The 12,397-nt window shown below is 33.3% G+C and overlaps 1 protein-coding gene across 2 annotated transcripts in view; it reads left to right on the top strand.

Annotated features, from left to right (window-relative positions):
- Positions 1-504: 504 nt before the first annotated feature.
- The window catches only part of Norpa (no receptor potential A), an 82,760-nt gene continuing 70,867 nt past the window's right edge, over positions 505-12,397 (top strand). For both annotated transcript variants that reach the window (XM_026642238.2, XM_026642236.2), the window contains exon 1: positions 505-715. The gene's annotated coding sequence lies outside the window, so the exon portion shown is untranslated. The remainder of the gene's footprint in view (positions 716-12,397) is intronic.

Below are 12,397 nucleotides of genomic sequence, written 5' to 3'. Positions count from 1 at the left end.
GATAAATCATAGTCCACTACAAATTACACTATGTATAAGTCTGATTTACTACGATACATAAACTTTTTGTGAAGATAAAAATTTTGTTGTAAACTTTAAAATTTTATTATATTTTTGTTGAAATTATTTCATCGTTTATTTTTTAACCATACCACAAAATACTGAAATTTATTTTTGTTATGTATTATTAATTGTCAATAAAATGAGAGAGAAGTAAGTTGTGGGTTAACTATTTATAACTTTGAATTATTTATTTACATATTATACATTATCTAGCATTTATGTATTTACTTAGTGATACGCAATCAAAGTATTCAAAATTTTATATTGGTGTAAATAATTATAATATGCTAATTTATAATATTTGAATTAAAATTGTTTATTGGTAAAAAGCTGATTTATTAAATCGCCGCTTGTAAGCCGACTTTTCATGGACGACCTTGTGTTTCACGCATGCGCGGCGCAGGTCACCTGCCACATACATTGGATTATTTCTCGTTCTCATTCTCGCAGTCTGCGGACGCATATCGCGCGTTGATCACGTCTTAAAGATTTAAGCGCGCGAAAAAAAACGCGATCGCGATTAAATTATATTGCAATTCAGTGAATAATTATCATTGTCAATACTTATACAACTTGTTTTTGTTATCGCTTAAACATTGAAGGTTTTAAGTGGCTTGGGTATTGCTTGGAGTTTGTGTAAGCGTACGATAAGGTTAGTATGAACGATTATCTTAGTATTATCATTTATCGTCGACCGTCACGTTCCGAAGTGCTAATAGTTCGAACAGTATTTGTATGTCTATTGAGTTAGCAATTGTAGGCTGATTTTATAGCCCTATAGTAATGAAATGGTCAATTAAAAGATGGGCGGTGCTTGTAATTGGCAGTCAAATATAAACGATTTTTGTTTAGTACAAGGTTATATTGAATTTAGTTGAACAGAAATAAGGTGTTAATTCATGTCTCGGTTTTTATTATATTTTTTTTTATCTGTATAATTTCGATACATAAATACGTACATTCCAAAATTTTGTAACTTTCGTGTTAGTATAAACTTTTTTTTTTTAAATTCGATTTAATTTAAACAGTTCGAAGTGAAAACAATCAACACAGTAGAATTATGTCATTTATAAATATCAAAAACATGTACGTTTATTGGTCGTAATAAATGTACTTACCTATACATTTAATCAATTTTAAAGTCGAATAGTATATTTATATTTTATATTTCACTGTAACAATATATATTTCAATTAAAATAATTCGAAAGACAATTCAAATTTAAAATTTCGTTTTTAATCAATTCAAAATGGAGGAGGTTCTCAATTCGTTTGTGTTTTTTTTTAACTTATTGTATATAACTGCTAATTATAAGCAAACGCCGAACTCCGAAGGTTTATTATATTATGTATATTGTATAAAGGACGGAATCCTTACTAGTTCATCCGACATAATTTTTAATGAGGTTAATATAGGTATTTTATATACAATTATTTATATATATAGGTACTTCAGCTTACGTAAATACAAAGTACTAGTTTTCTTACGGCTTCGTACTTTTTGTTATTGTTTCAAATGCCTTCGTTAAATTGTATTCGCATATTTGAAATTATTAGGTACAAAATTGTTTCACAATACTGACTGATTTATTTTAACAATGTCAATACATTGTTCCAGTTTGAAAGATGAGTAAGCCTGTATAATCCCAGTCTTGTGAATTAGATCCCTTGGTTTGCAACGCATTGACATTATCCGCCAATCAGCATTGGAACAGCTTGGTGGAATAAGCATCTAACCTTAGCCCAGCCGTTGCTCAATGACAGGCTATTATATTTTTACTTCTATTTATAAGAGACTACAGAATATGCTCAGCAATAAATAATATATAATTCAGTTATTTACTCATATCTTATCGTTATATCAATGAATAAACAAATAATATATTTCGTATTCAAACAAAACTACTGTTTTATTTACTACTAGTAAATAGACGTAATTAGCCCACTTCTGGGCAACAACTTCCCCAGTTAAGATGATGTGGAGTTTATTTCACAGCACAGACACCCGACTGATACAAAATCCTTAGAGCTGTGAAGTAATTGCCTAATTTCTTATGTATTATGTAGTGGTTATTTTGAGTAGAATTGCCTTTCACATCAGGCCCGTCTTAACCCAAGGTGCAGCGGATGCAAAAAAAGCAGGCCTGAGGCCGCCTAGCCGATATGGTTTTGGAAGGTCTTAAAGCCGTATTCTTTGAGGTTGAGATATCGCTAGAACACTCCTTGCACCCAGGTGCCCGTTGCCAATAAGGCAGAGCTGTTCACAACATAACATTTCACTTGATACCTTTTTCTCCTCAAGCTTTATTGTGATCTCTTTACTGAGACCGTCCTTAATGGATAGACCTTTGTAAGGAAGATTGATTCGTAAAATTGAGAATATAATCTGTGTACCCTATTATTTTTCTTAAATTTTAATTGTAATAATAAAGTAGTAGTCGTTTGTGACGATTTTTTAATTCATAAATTGGACACACTTTATCTATGGTAAATCATAGGACATTTTTTTTTTCGCTGGCTATTAAGCATTCCTTACATCACCAATGCGCCACCAACCATGGGAGATAAGATGTTATGTCCCTTGTGTCTGTAGTTACACTGGCTCCCTCACACTTCAAAGTATAAAATATATTTTTGTTATGCTGTGGAATATGTGATGAGTGGATGCCTACTCAGACGGACTTACACAAAGCCCTATCTATGATAATTTAATAAATGTTATGCGTAAACGTACACGTCATTATTCTGGCATTTATCTAATGTCTTATGAACCGTAAGACCCCTTCGTCCACATGGATGGAAATAGGCTGAGAAGTGACCCAAGAAATAAAGTAATCTACCGTGATGCGAGAACGCATTACGTATTTATAACAAAGGGTCGATCCTCATTGTTTTATCATTTCTACTTACATTAGAATTCATTACGAACCTTTGATATCCATTCATTAGTATTGTAAACAACCTTTTTATTAATGAAGTAACAGCCGCTCATGTCTCGCTTCTGGGCTAAGGGCTGTTGATCTCATCTCGTCGTCAATAATATATCTTATTGATAAACTGTCATGGTAACATTTTTTATAGGGAATTAACTACCCGTCTCGTGTTCGCCCGGGTTGAATAAGGATCTACATGAAACTTTTTTTCTGAAGAACAATTACGTTTTAGGGTTTGTGCATCAGATGTAATGTCTACAAAAGTAGCCTATATCACTGGGTTTGGCTTTGGGTTTGGCCGAGGAACACACACAGACAAGTATTTTCGCATTTGTAATACTTTCGGTTTAATCAGCGTTAAATTTTAAGTATTCATGTTGATTTTATAGTATACCATATTCGTAGACATTTATGATTCTTCTGAACTTCTTAGGGTCATAGCGTAAAGTCATAGCTTATATAAAATACGAAAAGTTTATTAAAAACTGATGGTTCTAGTCATTATCGCGCTTAGTTGTACTAAATCCAGCTTTATAACACAGATTAGAGGATATTTTTAATTCAGAGATTTTAAAGAAGTTTATTGTCGAGCCAAATTTCTAAGTAAACGTTAAAAGTAATCTTCGTTAGATTTAGAAACAAGATATGTCAAATTTCTATTAATTTATTTCTGAAAAGTCTATTAATTTATTTCTGTCAAAAGTGCTGGATATTTTTATAAAGTTACTAGGAATATTGACCTGACCAATAGACCAACAATGGTCGCCCTCTCCCATGCACATGCATTATAAGAAATTCTAACAGAAATTGATCAGTGTGTTATTGTTTTAAGTTTTAATTTTATTGGTGATCCTTCTCGACAGTCAATTTCTATAGATGATCCCATTGATGATTTCAAAGTACTTTTACTGTGTACTGCGTACTGTAGCAAAGTTTTTTCCATGACACTCGTCGCAAATGTCTATTATGTGTAAAAACCTATTAAGTATTTAATACCGTTCATGTTAAGTGAAATAGGTAATACGATAAAAGATGATCAAGGACAAATTTATTTTTAAACTATAAAAAATATTTGTAATTTAGCATTAGGCTTTAAATTTAGGTAGCGTAATTCAGGTTACAGGAAAGACCTCATACTATTTTCAGTCAGTAAAATCAGTTTTGAACCTTACTAAAAATCCTCCAGCGGTTCATGATTTCAAAATTTCATCCATATTTAAAATCAAATCAAATCGTAAACCTTTATTTAATATTAAATTTCTACTTGGTGGTAAAGCTTTGAGCAATCTCGTCTGGGTAGGTTAGTAGAGTAGTAGTAGAGTTAGCAGAGTTAGGTAGATACATTATTTTATATATTGTATATGGATTTAATACAAAACCATTTAACTCTATAAAATGAAATACACCATAAAAGTATTATCTTAAAGTTATATGGAGTCGTAAGCTATTTAACTTAACACTATATCAAGTAATAAACAAGGCTTTATTACTCTTAAATCGTTAAAATCGGTTGTTGACATACACGACGTTAAGACATCAAACACGTAAGGTTATAAACCATATCACTTTATAAAATAAACAGATACACCACAGTTACCTGAACTCATGTAATACTCTCCTGTCAGTTCAATGCTGCATATAGGCCTTTCTCATAGCACGTCATTGAGCTCGATCTTCAGCTCTCCTATTCTGGCCTTAAGAATATGAAAATCAAGCCTTTTGTGCCATATAATTGCTTGGGGACAAAATAGTCAAAATTAAATAAATTGATTGCCAAAGAATAATACTCTTAAATTTATCAGATCATGAACATAAGTAAATAAGCTGGGAAGTAGTCCCATCCGCACTAAGACTGGTATTGACACATTAATCATACTTGGTGGTAGGCCTTTGTGCAAGCCCGTCTAGGTTACCTACCCACTCATCAGATATTTTACCGCCAAGCAGCAGTACTCAGTATTGTTGTGTTCCGGTTTCCGGCAAATAGTTCAGGACAAAGAATTACTTGGTGGTAGGGCTTTGTGTTAGACCGTCTGGGTAGGTATCACCCACTCATCAGATATTCTACCGCCAAACAGCAGTACTCAGTATTGTTGTGTTCCGGTTTGAAGGGTGAGTGAGCCAGTGTAACTACAGGCACAAGGGACGTAACATCTTAGTTCCCAAGGTTGGTGGCGCATTGGTGATGTAAGGATTGGATAATATTTCTTACAACGCCATTGTCTATGGGCGGTGGTGACCACTTACTCTCTCTCATGCTCGTCCGCCTACCGATATCATAAAAAAACCCCACCATTAATGCTCCGCCAGCCACAGCAAGTAAGACGTTTTGTTCGACAAAATATACACCGCTTCACTTATCGTCAAATGATCTGAAACAACACGCTTAAGGCAGTGATGATCATTTATCATCAGGCGACCCGTTTGCTCGTCTGCTTTCCATTACAAATATAACCAATTATTCCGTAATTAGGTACTACCGTAACAAAAAGTATCAACGATTATATCGTAATAATAATATTAAGAAGCTAACATTAAAGTATTATATCTAATCAAATTCCTTAAAGCTATCCTTTCGGTACATTAACTGCAGAATCCTTTAATCGCTTGCGTTAAATCAAGTCGTCGTTGGAGATGAAACAGCGTGTCTTTGAACTTGTTCAAAATTACGTTACGTCAAGCTTGACGTAATTTTTTGTTATGAACGTGGTTCAAAACTCATATTTCGTTGATTTAATCTTGTAAGTCAATATACTTTTTTTTACGATGTATATTATATTTGTGTTTATTTTTATTAAGTGGTTCTTTGTTCGTTGCGGTGGTGATCCCCTTGCAACCAGATGGCTCATTTTCCAATATTAAAAATAGCAATTTTTTTTTAATTTTTGCGGGCCCCGTATTTTTTTCCAAGTTCCTTCTAACTGCAAATGGGTTAAGCTACGATCTTCCGTTAAATAATTAGGGCCTAATTTAAAAGTAAAATACCCAGTGTCGCTTTGGCATAGTAATTAAGACTGACGAACTTCGGTACTTTACTCGAATTAATTTTCGTAATTAAGTATTTTATTATCACCAAATCTAAGTCCTGACGATAAATATTTTACTTGGTTTTGTTTTAAAATGTAAATGGTAGGTGACCAGTGGTGCAATTTTGTAAGTATTCACTTCGTATCTCACTCGTGAAATATTGACAATGGACGTTGATAGGCCATTTGATACGTGTATCCTTCAATGTATCCTTCAGTGTATCGGTCAATTTCGCATATCATATTCTGACATTGTCATTGTATTCTGCGGCGAATTTCGAGTTTCTTCCTTCAGAATACCTTTAGAGACCTCTTTATGATATTTTTCCTTTGTGTTTGGTCAATGACCATCGCAGAGGCAGGTATCCCAAACAATTCGTCCTACGCTTCTAATGATTTTTGGCTTTGATTAAATGTCATCCTACAACGTTACTTAATATACAACGTTTTAGTTGTTAACTTGTATATGTCCATTAATAATGTATAAGCTTTAATTTAGTCAGAGTGAACTTAAAATTATATGTAGTATAAAACAAAACTTACTATGTAAAGTTACGAACTTAAACTCAATATTGACGTTACATATGCTGCAAATACTATTGTTGAATACTCAACGTCAACCGTTAACAAAAATAAATAACAATAGGACAAAAGTGACCCAAAACACATTCAAAGTAAAATTTGCGCATTTCGCTCGTTGCTCCTGAATAAACGAAACCATCGTAAGCACGAAATGGGTCGGCGTACGGTTAGCAAAAAAATAAAATGTTATGTATCATTTCTTTTAGAAGGCAGATCAATAACTGTAACCTTCGCTTATAGACACTGCAAAAAGTAATTATTACTGTTATAACAATTCAAAGTCTTAATTTTTAATATATGATGGCAACTTTTCTTTGCGTCTGATATTGACTGCCTTCAAAATGAAGTGTCACGTCTACCTAAACCGAATATTATCAATAATAGGAGGACAAGCGAATAGGCTACCCGATGGCATATGTTGGTCACCTTAACCTATAAACACAGTTAATGCAAGAATAATAAATAATAATTAATGACTCCTTTCATCATCAATACGCAACCAATCACAGTTCCTATAATTACACTACTCAATTCATCGTTCGAACCAGAACTCATCAGTACATAGTATTGATGTTTGGCGATTGAAGGATGAGTGGGTGTCCATCCCGAAGGGAATACAAAAAGCCCGACCACCGCTGAAAAATAGCATTTAATCAATACTAGATACAGGACACTATTCATTACGATATAAATGGATAGAGTAATTATTTGTGGTCGTATATATGTATATATTTTTAGAACTGACTTGGCTGTCTTATTCGACTAGTGTGTATATAGGTCCCGGGGTTCTGAGTTCAAGTCCCAGGTCCATATCTTGTGTGTTCTCAAATACAGCACGGAGTCTGGAAATAACAAGTGTGGACGCTCACCTGCCTCGGATAGCACGTAAAGCCGTTGGTCCTGCGCCTGAACTCTTTGCAGTCGTGTATTATTTGCCGACCCATCGATTATAAAAGGGAATAGAGAGGGCACATGTGTCTGCACATATTTATGCACTTGAATATGTCATGCAATCTCCTGATCGACATTATCATTGCATTTTATTTTATATAGTTGATTTGTGTACCTAACGTGAAACTTAATAGGTTATTATTGTGTTGATGAAATGGAAAAGGGATAAGACGATTTTAGTAGATGACTTCAGTACGTACTTACGAATGTAAATATGCATGTATTTATTTAACAATAATATGAGATTTAATTCATGAAAAAGAGCAAGATCTGAATTACTCGCCTGTCCTCGCCAGAATCTACGTTCCAAAACTGCGGTAACTTTAAAATTAATTGAATCTTGTAAAACGCTGATTGACGCTGTGAAGTCATATTTACAGTTGAGCTAAATGTTGGCTATCAGATAAACAATATACAAAATGGTCTTTTCGTGTCTTTTTTTGTTTCTTGAATTGTATCGCAGATCTTTAAGGGGAATAACCCAAAAAGGATACCAGGTTAACAATGACTAAATTTAAAGTAGGTTGCATTAAAGATCTTATTTAAACATTATAAATTGAAATTAAACGTATGCTGTCTGTGAATGTAATAATAATTTTCTTGTCTTGCTATTATTGTTAAATTTGGTACACTTTGGTTAACAATATACTGAACAGATTACAGGTAACAGTTCAATCTGGGTTAAAAATATTATTTACATTACCAATGTTATGTGATGTATGTGTCAAAAACTAGTTAAAATATATACTTTATATTATAACTATTATTCTTTAGACTACCTTATCTATCAAGGGTATAGCTTATTAAACTACATATTCTGAGGCCCAAGGTTTAAACTCGAGAAAGGGCCAGTAAATTTTATTGGTTTTTTGTGTCAATTAACTCTTAGTAAAAACTAGTAGTGTTTCAGATCCGTGCCGTCGAGCCCATTTATCCAACAGGTAGTGGGCAACCCCTAGACACACCATGCAAAAAGCCATTAATTTTTTTAGCGCTAAAAATTATTCTTATTTAAATAGGGTGATATCTTTATAATATTAGTAAAAAAAGATCGTAGTAATTAGTTTATAATAAAAAAAAATAGTATAGAAAGCTAGATAATGTCTAAACCGAGCATTACCTCGGGACGCCAACTTGGTTAATCCGACCTTGATCATTGTCAAGGATAACACATATAACCATTGGTCCTGCGCCTGGACTTTCCTCGATTTTGTTGTTTTTAGCAGTTGATTAGTGTCTGTAGAAGGTGGAACTGTAACCGAAATAATTGACAATCGATAGGTTACATTTTTATGAGATATGCTAGTTACAAGGGTTACATCTCGTCATCGTCACGGAGGGAACTCGTTACAACTGACAGCTATTGAACATGTGATTCCTGAAGATTGAATCGTAGAAACAGATCGACGTGATTTTTTATTTATTAAAATGTACAGAGCTAATCTACGGGTAAAACTTTTTCCTGATAATAGTAAGAATGTTTTTGCGAACGGTACAAAAAACAATGTGACGTCTTTAACGGGTCATTTTCCACCCACGCTCTGACACACCCCTGCTGTACAAAAGTGACTGTATATTGCATGCACGGAACGCTAGGTTTCATTTAACTAGTACTTCACAAGAAGATAATCGTACTTACATACTCCTTGAAATTAAATGTTGTAATGACCACCAGCCACGACTGTAAACGTGTAAAGCTCATTTCATACAACTATTATAATAGTTGAGGAGCTGAGACAGCTCAGTTACTAAATATGTCGAGATATTAACAGATTATCGTAAATTCAAATCCACAAGCAAAACTGTATCAGGTGGTGTATAATTTATCTCGTTAGGAAACATGCCTTATGACGGATTCATTTCTGGTGAAATAATCTCTAAACTTAAAGGGTGAAGAGGCCTTAGCACAGACTTGAGACATTATCAGAGTTATATGTATGTATATTCATATATATTATATTTCTGGGCCCTTGTCAACTATGTGTTATTTATTATTAAATTATATTCGCGTGACCATTTACTAAAGTAATTTGCTAATAATGAAAGTGTCTTGTGACATTTTAGTCTGATTTGTAATTTATATGAAAACATTTCAAGGTCGTTGGATTTTCTAATCAATTTTAGTAAGTAAGGAAGAACTACACTTTCCTATTGATTGAAAATTTGTATAGAATTATATCATAGAACTGAAACCTATTATATTATATAATTAAATATTAAATATTCCTTCGAACGGCAATATTGTATTTGTTTTATGGTATTGTGAGTGGGCCAGTGTAACAGGCACAAGGGAAATTAACTTTTATTTTCTAAGGTTAGTGGCGGAAGGGGTTGATTAATTTACTATACAGTGCAAATTTCTATAGTATTTAATATATTATTTAATTTTCATTCCAGTTTTTTTAACAGTGTGTATCTCTATTCGTATTTGGACTACCTTTAACGTCTTCTTCTTCAATAAAAGAAATACCTCTTTCAAAAAAGGGCGGTCGTGGGACACCCAACGAAATTGCTTTTGATAAATTACTTATTAAATGACAGATACAATTAAATACATTAAAAACGTTTAGAGTTTTGAGAATAAATCAACGACAAGAAATAAAATTGATCTTAAAAATCCCGTGTGAACTAAAAGATTCTACCGAAAAGAACTGGTAAGAAATTCTATAGTTACTCTTTTCCAACGCTAATTAAAACCCCTAACTAAACCCGATTCACATCCAGAGGTCTATAAAAGAAAAGGGTTCAGTTGATAAGGTCAATCTATCACAATATCGTCCAGCGACCATTGTACGCTCGTTGGGTATTTGACCCACTTCCGCGGTGATAAATTAATGCCACGGACACACACTTCGAGATTAAAGTGCCGGGATCCAATCAAGATCCAATACTTTCTTTATTTCTACCGGTTTTTTCATTAACATTAATTCTTGTTATTGCAAGAGTTTACATGGTAATTATATCTTTTGGATAATCAAAATTTTAGTACGAAAATTAACTTAGAAACCGGTCCTAAAAATTTAAAAACGAATCAGTTCGTGTGGATGCGGTATTTAATTAGATTTTAACTATTAACTTCTACAGTTGTTTTTTTCTTTGTATGTTCGCAAAACTGGTCGCAATACACATGTGCAAAGTTATTAAACGTAACTTAACAGAAGCATCCAAAAGTTTTAACAAGTAATTTCAAGACACCAGCAGTTCATAACTGTTTCTTAATGTAAATTTTAGTAATATACAATATTAAAAAAGAAAACTTAGTCGCAAATTAATTAAGCTTGTTTCTGAAAGGTATTTAGGGATAATTTACGCAAGCAACATTAGCACGCGATCAAAAATTCTCCTTGGCCTAAACATTGTATGATGAGAGAGGCGAGGTCGCCGACAAATTTTATGTTGTTAAATGATTTATACACCGTTACAAGCGCTTTTTAGTATTCGCTTCGTATTTAACAGCTCTGAATACGTTACGCTAGAGTATTTAAAATGCTATTCGGTTTATGTTTTTCATTACTCTGTTGTGGTAATCACCGAAATCACTTTGATCAAAGTTCATCCGTTGTTGGTCTTTAAATTGGTTTATTTATAATTACCGATAGATTCAGGAGTCTTTGGGTAAAATATCTATTCCTAATTTCCTTAGAGCCGTGATGGTCCACTGACGTGAATCATAACAAATTATGAGATTACCACTGAATTCATGTTCATTTCATCGTGAGAAAACCTGGCGGCTCGTGACGGCTCCAAACCTTCTCCTCAAAAGGGAGACATTTGTCCAGCAGTAGGTTATTAACGGATTGTCAGTTTACTTTTATCTATTCCGTAGATATTGTTCGATTCGGTCTATTAATAAATTGAAAAGCAATAGACGAAGCGAATTATAAAATACATAAACATATTATTGTCCATTGTACCTGTAATTACACTCGCTCACTTACCATTCAAACCGGAAGTCAGCAATACAAAGTGCTACTGTTTTGTGTGGAATAATCAAAGAGTGGTCGGTAGAGGGTCCATGACAAAAAAAATCACAAACGGAATGGAATAATGTGTAATACCGGTACCCCTAACTTTATTGCGCTCTATATTTTATTAGTTTTCGCCTGAGCCCTCGCCCGGTGTTATGTATATGTAAAAATAAAAAAAAAATCAAAATACTCTTTATAGTACACCAATAAACACATACATTAGTCGCGTTCAAGCAAGATGTACAAGAGGCGGCCTTATTGCTAAACAGCGATCTCTTCCAGGCAACCTTAGGGCAGAGGAAAGAAACAGAGATAGAAAGAGGTAGGGGTGTACATAGCAGAGATAAACATAACATATAAATACTTTACAGTGAAATAATAATATATTTAAAATAAAATAATGTACAGTACTGGAAATATAGGTACAGATGCATAAACATATGTATGTATATAATTGGATATATTTTATATATAAAAATTAAATTAAATTCTCGTGAAATATACAGCATCAAAGTGCAAGATATGTTTTAAAATGGTTTTGAATGACACAAGTGATTGTGCACGTCTTACTTCAAAAGGAGAGAGTTTCACAGACGAACAGCCTGAACGGTAAAGTAATTAAATAATAGTCAATAAATGTTTTTTCTTTCTTTCTTTCTTTCTAATTAGTATAGAATGAAGTCGAGTGAGGAGGGATATCCAAATAGATAAATAAATATTGGACAACATCACATACATTACTCTGATCCCAATTTAAGTAGCTAAAGCACTTGTGTTATGACAAATCAGAAGTAACGACGGTACCACAAACACCCAGACCCAAGACAACATAGAAAACTAATGAACTTTTTCTACATCGACTCGGCCGGGAATTG

The sequence above is a fragment of the Vanessa tameamea genome, chromosome 15 (genome assembly GCF_037043105.1).
Source record: "Vanessa tameamea isolate UH-Manoa-2023 chromosome 15, ilVanTame1 primary haplotype, whole genome shotgun sequence".
In the NCBI taxonomy this organism is placed as follows: Eukaryota; Metazoa; Arthropoda; class Insecta; order Lepidoptera; family Nymphalidae; genus Vanessa; species Vanessa tameamea.
Note: the sequence above shows the minus strand (reverse complement) of the source record. Positions and strands in the feature narration are given on the sequence as shown.